This window comes from Convolutriloba macropyga, chromosome 9 (assembly GCF_964194025.1).
Source record: "Convolutriloba macropyga chromosome 9, txConMacr16.3, whole genome shotgun sequence".
Classification (NCBI taxonomy): domain Eukaryota; kingdom Metazoa; phylum Xenacoelomorpha; order Acoela; family Convolutidae; genus Convolutriloba; species Convolutriloba macropyga.
Window position 1 is genome coordinate 65,609,402 of NC_134476.1, and position 11,597 is coordinate 65,620,998.

Consider the following 11,597-nt stretch of genomic DNA (forward strand, 5'->3'; position numbering starts at 1 on the left):
CCTGCATTGAATTGCATCGCTTGTCGCTCGAGAGCAATTTTTCCGACATCAGTCCGGTCATGTTCACTGTTCTCTGCCCGCTTCACTCCCGATAAGGGACATGGATTTTAATTATGGCTTACTTGTGGAAATATTTTAATATTCTGGTTAGTATTTGGACTTTTAAATCATTTTTTGAAAATAAATTTCGTAGACTTCAACTTGTAATTTTTGTTAAATTTTAATGCTATAAAAATTACATGTTGATTTTTGCTTATTGCTCTGAGAGATAAAATGTCTTCTGGAGTTATGTTAATTTTACGGCGCTCCGAGAAAAATTTTGTTTGCTAGATTTTTCATTTATTAACTCAAAAATGGTTTTTTTTGGAGAGCTTTGTTTTCTATAGTGCCCCAGTGACAAAATTCAACGGTTGTGTTTATCAACAGTGTTATCATTAGAAGCTAAAACAGGCTGTTTTTTTTTTTAGTTTTGAAAAATTTTTGACTTTGCTAGTTTGAAACGAAAACTTGAGTTATTCTTGAGAACTGTTGCTGAAAATTTTTAAAATGAGAACATCTGAAATCAGCTTTGGTCAGTTTTTCTTTCAAAACTAATTCAAGATTTTGGTGAGTTATTTTTGAAATGTCCGTTTTTGTTTGATTGCTACAAAAGCAGCACACGAGAGGAGCTTTAGTTTTTCTTATTGCTTACCGTTTTACTTTCGAATTATTAGTAATTGTTTGTTTAGATTCTGATGACTAAGTTCAATTTTTGCAGTAAAAAAATTAATTTGATTATTTATAGGCCCAAATTTTTACAAACAGCAATATAAATCTGTTTCATATTCCATTTGTGAACGATTTTAAATGTCCGTTTTCTTAGCAAGTCCTAATCCAATCATGGGTTTTTCTTTTCAATTTCCAAATTACTTACTCTCAAACGAACGAAATGTGAAGCAGTCATTGTGAAAGTTTTCTCTTAGTTTTTTTTGCAAAATTTTTGCTCGAATTTTTTGATGTTTTGGCTTGATTCATTGACTTTACGTCTTCAGAATCAAACTGGTATCTGAATTGCGTGTTGAGAGCTTTATTAAGCTCAGAAGTGTATAGATCATCAAAGCTGCCAAGGGACGCTGATAAAATATAATCTGTTTTAAAGGGGCGATCTTGCTCCCGGGCTTATATCCTCGTATTCTGAGGCTAGCCTTCCTGTGCTTAAACTCGATAAAACCAAATAAGGAACATCCTTGCGTGGTGTTCGGGAGACACTGGCTTGGCATTGAGGACTTCATGATAATGAGTGCAACTTTTTGTGCAAGATATCTCTTTGTGATAGAGGTTGTTTTCCATGTTTTTCCTAAACGAAACAAGACAAATTATTATAAGACAAATCTATGCTACATGTCGTACACAATCAATATTCAAATCACTGTCATAGTTTCTATTGTGCTATATTGCGCGGCGAGTGCACTTAACGCAATTTTGAAACCGAATTCGCTTAGTGAATCACCAAGTAAATCTTTCACTTATCTATTTTACTTGATAAATAATTACAATTGTCAGATAAAAGGTTAAATTGAGCAACTGATCTTGAGATGCAAAATGAGAAGAAAAAAGCTAACTGAAAATGATTTTAAAAAAGCGCCAACACACATGAACAATAAGTTTCCCGATGCGGGAAAGAGGGCAACAGACTAACATATGAAATGGCTGAGGTTATTAGGTGAATTTAACATGACTTCTTATATGTCCTTCAGGATTAAGTACAATCAATAAATAAGTGCATCGTATGGAAATTGTACTGCACTAGATTAAATGACTATAAAAAATATTTCTCCCCTTTCGTTAATTTTGAAACTTGCACCAAATTGAAACTTTTTAATAACAATATTGATATAAAAAATTACTTATTTACCGGTTATATACTTATCAACAATATATTTACTGATTATGATAGCTAGTCAAAAATATAACGTATCCAGTTTAAAAGTTCTGTTGAAATTCTTCCTTATCGAAGAACAATTCGGTCATTAGGACTCCGATCTGCCGGCCGGTTGCGGGGATCTTTTGACAAGACTTCTCCGATGACCGGCTAGGGATACGGATTATAATATATAAATAGGTTATAGGTTCTTTATAGGTTATAAATAGGTTCTACCCGAGCTGCGGTGGTTGGTATAGTTTTGAAAAATTGAAAGTTGTACTGACACATCACCAACTCTTCTGTTTCGTCGGGGCTACGTCAGTTTTGGTGGGTTGAATTGATCGACTCCCCAGACGAATCGTCATTGTCAAAGCATATTTTGGACTTTTTCGGGTTCTTTTTGGCGTCTTTGGTAGAAACTGTTGAAGAGCCTCTATGGGTGCAGAATCAGCTGGCAATTGCAGTTGCGCAGTTTGGCTCGCTGCAATTATTATCTGAACTTTGTGCTGGATTAGTACTATCAGTTGGAGATGTCTTTTGCGGTGCTGAAGTTAAGACAGTTTCGGTATTTATCAAAGGCGGTGCAAAATTAGCCTGTATCTTGGGATTCTTACTCGCATTGCGCGAGCAATGTTCGATTAATTTGAAGAAACCCTGCTAGCAGTGTAACGTTTCCGATGTTTCATTTCACAATCGCCCTTTTGGATGCTCGTAAATTCCTTTGTGTGGCTCAGGCTTTTAGCCTCGGTCGATTTTTCGAGGCTTGGTGGTGCTCGCCTATTAATGTATTCAGCCAGCTTTGTTTTTTTTCTCGACTCGCGTACCGAACTTCGCAATATCGCTATTGCGAAAGGTGACGTCTAATTTCCCCGGTTCGCGGATCACTGATGTATGATGATCAGTCTTTTGAACCACTAAACTGGGGGCCAAAAACTTATATAGTCTATCGAGGTTCTTCTTGGAGCGCTTGTTTGGATGACGTTTGCGGGCAATGTTTATTTGCACTGCTGGATCTTTTAGGGAAATTGCTGTGAAATGAGGCTCTTTGTCATCTGCATTCCATTTGCGTGTTTGTGCCCCTTGGGTCGCCCTACACATGTTCCTTTCAGCCTCCTCGTCACTACCGTAGCAGTGGTCCTCGGGTAGCAGTTCATAAGTGGTTAGTTTCTTTGTCTAAGCAATGATTTAAAATTTTTTCATAAATTAAATCAGAATATTGTGGTTTCCTACTAATATTGCTGAGCGGAGTGTTAGCCTGACGACCAAAGTTTGATTCGAAAGGCGAACTCCCAGTAGTTTTATATTTACATATGCGGAGCTGGTGTAGTATTGTTTTCAGCGCTGTTTTAATTGTCAACGAACTTAATTCTTTATGTGCTTCTTTTTTACATGCTAATAGTTGTTTTATGGTACTTATTAATTGTTCCATTAAACCGATAACCTGGTGATCATTTGCTGCAGCTGGAATTAGATTTATATTATTTGTTATGCAAAAGTATTTTACGTGATTACCTATGAGACAACGAGCTTGATCGATTCTCAAAGAACGGGGGGACTCCTTGAAATTGTATATAGTTATCTGAGAATTTAATTACTTTTGAAGCATTTACGTTTTCAAAATTTTCAACAGATGGATATTTGGAAAACCTAACAAATTATACACATTATATGTTAACATGGAAATTTCATGATCTTTTCATTGTTAATGGGTCCGGCAAAATCTGTTTTTATATAAATTTCATGATCCTTTTCATTGTTATTAGGGCCTGCAAAATCTATCTGTATTTCTTGATTTGGGACTATACACGGTTTATGAGGTTGAAATTGTATTGCGGAAATAACTGACCTTAAATTTTTATCAATTTCGGCGCAAGGCTCGCACTCTATTGCACGAAAAATCAAATCCCTGTTCATGTTTGGCCACCAACAGTGTTGGGTCATACATAACATTACCCAGCTGCACGGGTGACAAGTTTGGTCATCTTCTTTTAACGCTTGCTTCAATGCATTCGTAATTGCCCCCTCGTCCATACATACACAGCCGCTACTGACATGTAGATCACGCCAATAGCTGCGTAGGCATCGTTTGAGCTGTTTTAGCTTTTTTTCGTCTGATCGAATAATGCAGTGTGGTACTTCTTTGAGTACTGCACCTTTGTTCGTTAAAGAAGAGATTAAATTCTTAATGCAGACCTTCCCAACCACGTTGGCAAACGACAGAACCTGAGGACTGTCAGTTAGCGGGGTACTAAACTTAGAATGGGAAAGTGACTGGCGGAGCGTGTGTTGCATTGTGTCAGACGTAAAGGATTCGCGGGACAAAGTTCTGGTTGCTGTTTTTGAGAGTTTGTTTTTTCCTTGCAGATAAATGACTCATGTTTAATGAAGTGAGAATTGAATTGTTGGAATTATTAACCGAACGTGAGATTGAAATGGGGCAGAAAGTGACTTTTGATTGTTTGTCAATAATGCACGTGAACTATTTGAAGAATTTCAATTTTTAGTGTTCATTAGGAAAGGAATGTGTGGCTTAGTCCTAATTGACAGATTAGAGTGGTTTAATTCATTGTAATGTTGCGAATGCTGATAAGCGAGAGAAGCTTCCTTGGTAATTCGGGACTCAAAATTTTAAAATTTTGTATATGAGTCTCATTTTGTAGTGGAGATTGTATAGTATTTGTGGTATGCTTATTATGGGATTGTATAATTGAAGAATTTCGCTGGGCGGATGTTAACTGATTTTGAGTAAAGCGTACTCGCGATGAACATTCACTATCAAAGTGTGGTTAAAGGGGATTATTTTTAGATTAATGTTTCTCGTGGCGAGTGTTGAATTATTTTGAAGAAATGGTACTTGTGGTGCATGATCACTATTAAAACTATTCAATTTCGAAGTAGTATTTTTTGGTGAGTGGTAAAATATTTTGAGATAAATTTTCCTGCGTTGTAGAATCTATATTTGAAATATGAACATTATTGTTATGTTGTTTAGCAGTGTGTATTTGCGGATAGAGTTTGTTATTTAATTAAAATTTATTAAAGTGAGCGGCAGAAATAGGTTTTTTTCGAATTAATTTTGCATCTGTTTGTATTCGAAATAAATTGGCAGCTAAAACTTCCTCGTCAAATTTAGAAGTACTGTTTGCTGTTTGATAAGGATTACGAGATACATAATCTTTGAGACCCGTCTTCGCTCCAGGCAAATGTTCTATTTTAAAATTATAAGGTAAAAGATGATCTATCTATCTTGATAAACGGCTATTGTATGATCTGTGTACTTTTAAAATGAAAATCAGATCTCAATGGTCGGTTATAACTGAAAATTCTTGTCCATAAAGATTTTGAAATGTTCTATAGACCAAACGACTCCATGTAATTCAGACGTAAAGCATTCGCGGGACAAAGTTCTGGTTGCTGTTTTTGAGAGTTTGTTTTTCTTTGCAGATAAATGACTCATATTTAATGAAGTGAGAATTGAATTGTTGGAATTATTAACCGAACGTGAGATTGAAATGTGGCAGAAAGCGACTTTTGATTGTTTGTCAATAAAGCACGTGAACTATTTGAAGAATTTCAATTTATAGTGTTCATTAGGAAAGGAATGTGTGGCTTAGTCCTGATTGACAGATTAGAGTGGTTTAATTCATTGTAATGTAGCGAATGCTGATAAGCGAGAGAAGCTTCCTTGGTAATTCGGGACTCAAAATTTTAAAATTTTGTATATGAGTCTCATTTTGTAGTGGAGATTGAATAGTATTTGTGGTATGCTTATTATGGGATTGTATAATTGAAGAATTTCGCTGGGCGGATGTTAACTGATTTTGAGTAAAGCGTACTCGCGATGGACATTCACCATCAAAGTGTGGTTAAAGGGGATTAATTTTAGATTAATGTTTCTCGTGGCGAGTGTTGAATTATTTTGAATAAATTGTACTTGTGGTGCATGATCACTATTATAACTATTCAATTTCGAAGTAGTATTTTTTGGCGAGTGGTAAAATATTTTGAGATAAATTTTCCTACGTTGTAGAATCTATGTTTGAAATATGAACATTATTGTTATGTTGTTTAGCAGTGTGTATTTGCGGGTAGAGTTTGTTATTTAATTAAAATTTATTAAAGTGAACGGCAGAAATAGGTTTTTTTTCGAATTAATTTTGCATCTGTTTGTATTCGAAAAAAATTGGCAACTAAAACTTCTTCGTCAAATTTAGAAGTACTGTTTGCTGTTTGATAAGGATTACGAGATACATAATCTTTGAGACCCATCTTCGCTCCAGGCAAATGTTCTATTTTAAAATTATAAGGTAAAAGATGATCTATCTATCTTGATAAACGGCTATTGTATGATCTGTGTACTTTTAAAATGAAAATCAGATCTCAATGGTCGGTTATAACTGAAAATTCTTGTCCATAAAGATTTTGAAATGTTCTATGGACCAAACGACTCCATGTAATTTTAGCTCATTGATGCTGTAACGTTCTTCATTAATATTATAAAATCTAGAGGCAAATATTGGCTTCCAGCCATTAACTGTCAGGCTCCAAGGCAGGAACGGGACCTATTACATTTGATGCGTGTTTCGAGTTGCGGGTTATAATGAGTGTTTTCTGTATCATTTGCCATTCGTGTTATAATAACGTTAAATTGTACGGTGTGCAATTTGGTCCAGTTGTATTGAATTGATTTAGGGAGGAGAGGTTTTAAGGGGCGGCACAGTTGGGCTAAGTTAGGAATAAATTTAATAATATAATGAACGGAACCAAGAAAAGAACTGAATTTTTAAAGTGTGTTAGGTGGTTGGAGTGACAAAATTGCACAAGTTTCGGATTCAAGTGGAGATATTCATGTTTGAGTGATATTGTTGCCTAACCATGAAATTTTTTGCTTGGCTGAATGACACTGGGGCAACTTAATACGAAGATTAGTGGCATCTAATTTGTTCAGGATATTGGTTTCAAGTTCAAAATGATCTTCTTCAGAACCTTTAATTACAAAGAGGATATCATCCAAGTAATAAAGTGTTTTTGAGGCCGATTAACGTTTAGTCCATAGTTTTTTAGAATTCGGTGGGTATATCAGTAAGTCCATTAAAAGCCGTTTCAAAACCAACACGTACCTGTCATGTCACCACTAACGATATTGATGTTAGTTTTTAGCAGTATCGAGATGAAGATTTAGCTGGCTATAGGCATATTTAAGATCTATGGTAAAAAAGAAAATCTTATCGGATTGTTCTGTGTTGTAATCTGTAATATTTTGTGATATAGAGTCTATTAGTGTTTCCATATTAGGCATCTGGTACTTGTTTTTGTGTATAGAATTATCAAGGATTTTGGAATCTATAGCTAACATTAATGTTTGATCTCTTTTGGCTGTAATAACAATTTGGGAAATAATGGTCCGAACAATTATTGAGTTTTTCAATAAGTCGTTCTTGGTGTTTTTTTTTAATTTCAGTGTTAACTCGATCTTGTAGATTAATAGGTACTCCTCTACCCTGTTGATGTTTTGGTTAAAATGTTTATGAAATTTGGACTTTTCAATATTTACTTTTGAGCTACAAATACGTGTGATGAGTTGTGGAAACTGAATTGCTACGCGTGTTTTGAAAGGACATTGTGAAGTGATATTGTTGATCATACTGCCTTCTTTGGAGTTCAGAGTTTGAGTAATTGATATGCCAATAGCCTCAAATACATCTCTACAAATGAGTGGTTTTAGGCCGTCTCTAACTTCAACAAATTCAGCATGTTCAATTCGGCAACTATTACTCTCTCCAGGCGTCTGCATCATGCCAATGACGGGTATAGGTTCATTCGCAAAAGTTCTGAGCTCTTTGGGGGCTACCGTCGTCAACAATTGTGCGAGATTGGAATTGTTAATGACTTCAGCAGCAAGTGATTCATTTGATATGCTACATACACTTTCAGAATCAATAAGGAGACCCACTTTTATGTTTCCAATCTGTAGAAAGGCTTTTTTTTGGTTCAATTCGTAGAGTATGACTTGCAATGCTGGCCACCATGTTTTCATTGGGACTATCATAATCTGATCTGCAATCTGAGTTTTAGTTATTGCTTTGAATATCATTGACAGAATCAGTTTAGTTTCATCAATAGAGTTTAAATTGGGTCGGGATGGTTTGTACGAGAGTTTTTGGCTTGCGGCACACACGAGAAAATTGATTTTGTAGACCTCAGTTGTTCCATGTTTTGCCTTTAGTAATATATTTACCAAACCAAGTAAGGCCACATTTTCGCCACATTTTTGTGGATTTTCTGACGAAGTAAGGCCACAGTTTCTGCACAGTTGCATCGCTCGTCGGGCTGATGATGGAAAATATGGTCGTTGGTTTGAATTACGGAATTGACGTTGTGGTATCTTTGCATTCACTTGCAAGGCTGACCGTTGGATATTTGTAGTTGGTTCCGCTGACCAAGTTCCGTATTAATGGCCAAACGTAATGCTTGAGCGGGTCCGACAGTTTCTCTTAAGAACTCTCTCTGAATATTGCGTGGGCGAATGAAAGTGTCCTCCATGATTTTCCAGAGCTCCACAGTCGTCAATATATCCATCTTCAATTGAGGGTATTTGCTGCATATGATTCTTCTCCCTTCGGTGCCAAGTCTGAGGTAAAACATAGAAACGGCTGTGTGATCTGCTTGGTTCCGTGGTTTGTCACCACACATTTTCCAGTTCATTTTCAACTGTGCATTTCTAGCTAGTCTTTCACCTTCTGTTTGGGCAGAAGATCCAGTTATTGTGCTCTCGTAATTGGGTTCTAGGGGGAGCTGAACCTTCTCTCGTTTGGGGTCAAGCAAATAACTCAAATTAGTGTTCTGTTTGGCTAATATAGCCAATTTCGCTTTCATTTGCCATTCACTTTAAAGGTGGGTCTGAGCTGGGCTTCTCCCAGAAGGGCTCGATGCCAAATGGGGTCTGCGTTTGGGCTGCTGACTTTGCTATATCGTACACAATCAATATTGTTCACTTGATTTGCGATCAAAATCACTGTCAGAGTTTCTATTGTTCTCTCTTGCGCGGCGAGTGCACTTAACGCAATTTTGAAACTTTTGAATCTTTCAATTAACTATTTTACTTGATAAGTAAATACAGTTGTCAGATAAAAAGTTAAATTGAGCAATTGATCACGAGCTGCAAAATGAGGAGAGTGAAAGCTAACTGAAAATGGGTTTATAAAAGTCACAACACACATGAACAATAATCTTCCCGATGCGGGAAAGAGAGAAACAGACTAACATATGAAATGACTTAGGGTATTAGGTGAACTTAACAATACTTCTAATAATTCCTTCAGGATTAGGTACAATCAACAATAAGTTACATTGTATTGGATTTTATTGCACTAGATTAAATGACTATTTACAACACTACAAATATTTTCATGCATCTTCCAGATGTTTTCAGTCTTCATAACTTAAGACATTTTTCTGCTTCTGTTGAATTCAATAGCTGATCGACTTTATCTCAGGTGCCGGCTTATTGCAATAACACCACTATGTGAAATAATGTTTTATTGGTAGAGAGGTATTGAATCTACCTAAATAATAATTTATTTTCAAGAAGACAAACAGTGATGTACTTGCAAGGACATCAAAGGCTTGAGAAGCCTGCAGAAAGACGTCTCGACTGAGATGATTTAATGTTTTGAATCACTTCTGTTACGGTAATCGAATATTGATTAGCTTATTTTGTTCTATGTTTATATTCTATTACATAAAGTATTGTATCTTCAGCGCCACATGTTTAACTGGGATTAATTAATAAAATAGGATCAACTGTCAGTATTACCAAAATAATACTTCTTGAGGGTTCTTTCCATAAACCGTCGTCTCTTGTTCTTTATCAGCATCAAATATCAGCATTACCCAAATACTACTTCTTGGGGGTTCTTTTCATAAATCGTCGTCTCTTGTTCTCTATCAGCGTCAAGTATCAGCATTACCAAAATACTACTTCTTGGGGGTTCTTTCCATAAACCGTCGTCTCTTGTTCTTTATCAGCATCAAGTATCAGCATTACCAAAATACTTCTTCTTTGGGGTTCTTTCCATAAGCCGTCGTCTCTTGTTCTTTATCAACATCAAGTACCAGCATTACCAAAATACTACTTCTTGGGGGTTCTTTCCATAAATCGTCGTCTCTTGTTCTTTATCAGCATCAAGTATCAGCATTACAAAAATACCACTTCTTGGGGGTTCTTTCCATAAAACGTCGTCTCTTGTTCTTTATCAGCATCAAGTATCAGCATTACCAAAATACTACTTCTTGGAGGTTCTTTCCATAAACCGTCGTCTCTTGTTCTTTATCAGCATGAAGTATCGGCATTAGAAAAATACTACTTCTTGGGGGTTCTTTCCGTAAACCGTCGTCTCTTGTTCTTTATCAGCATCAAGTATCAGCATTAACAAAATACTACTTCTTGGGGGGTTCTTTCCATAAAGCGTCAATCCTTGTTCTTTATCAGCATCAAGTATCAGCATTACCAAAATATTACTTCTTGGGGTTCTTTCCATAAACCGTCGTCTCTTGTTCTTTATCAGCATCAAGTATCAGCATTACCAAAATACTACTTCTTTGGGATTCGTTCCATAAACCGTCGTCTCTTGTTCTTTATCAGCATCAAGTATCAGCATAACCAAAATACTATTCCTTGGGGGTTCTTTCCATAAACCGTCGTCTCTTGTTCTTTATCAGCATCAAGTATCAGCATTACCAAAATACTACTTCTTGGGGATTCTTTCCATAAACCGTCGTCTCTTGTTCTTTATCAGCATCAAGTATCAGCATTACCAAAGTACTGCTTCTTGGGGGTTCTTTCCATAAACCGTCGTCTTTTGTTCTTTATCAGCATCAAGTATCAGCATTACCAAAATACTACTTCTTGGGGGTTGTTTCCATAAACCGTCGTCTCTTGTTCTTTATCAGCATCAAGTATCAGCATTACCAAAATACTACTTCTTGGGGGTTCTTTCTATGAACCGTCGTCTCTTGTTTTTTATTAGCATCAAGTATCAGCATTACCAAAATGGTACTTCTTGGGGGTTCTTTCCATAAACCGTCGTCTCTTCTTCTTTATCAGCATCAAGTATCAGCATTACCAAAATACTACTTCTTGGGGGTTCTTTCTATGAACCGTCGTCTCTTGTTCTTTATCAGGATCAAGTATCAGCATTACCAAAATACCACTTCTTGGGGGTTATTTCCATAAACCGTCGTCTCTTGTTCTTTTCTGGGAGACAGCTAGTTAACCTATACTTCGTTGAAATAAAAAAACAGTTCAATTGTTTTCATCATCTGCTTTGTATTTTTGCTGATAACACTGAAATAGATTTGACTATTTACAAATTATCTATGAAAAGATATAGCTGCAGTCTAGATCAGTTTTTCTTCATGGGTTCAAAAACAGTTGACCGCGCCGGGATTCAAACAACAGACCTCACGATCCGTCACCACAAGCACTGCCTACTCGGCTATCATTCCCTGGTCGTTGTTATACTGCAATCATTTTTATTTTAACAACAGGCTTTATTTCGGAGTGACAGCAATAGATATCACTCAAAAAAGAAGAACGAAAGTGTGAAAAAGTCACTTGAGAAGTCAAAGAATGTTCTAGAAGAAAAGCGTAAAAACGATCAAACGAAAAATTTGAAAATTTGCAACTAAAAAA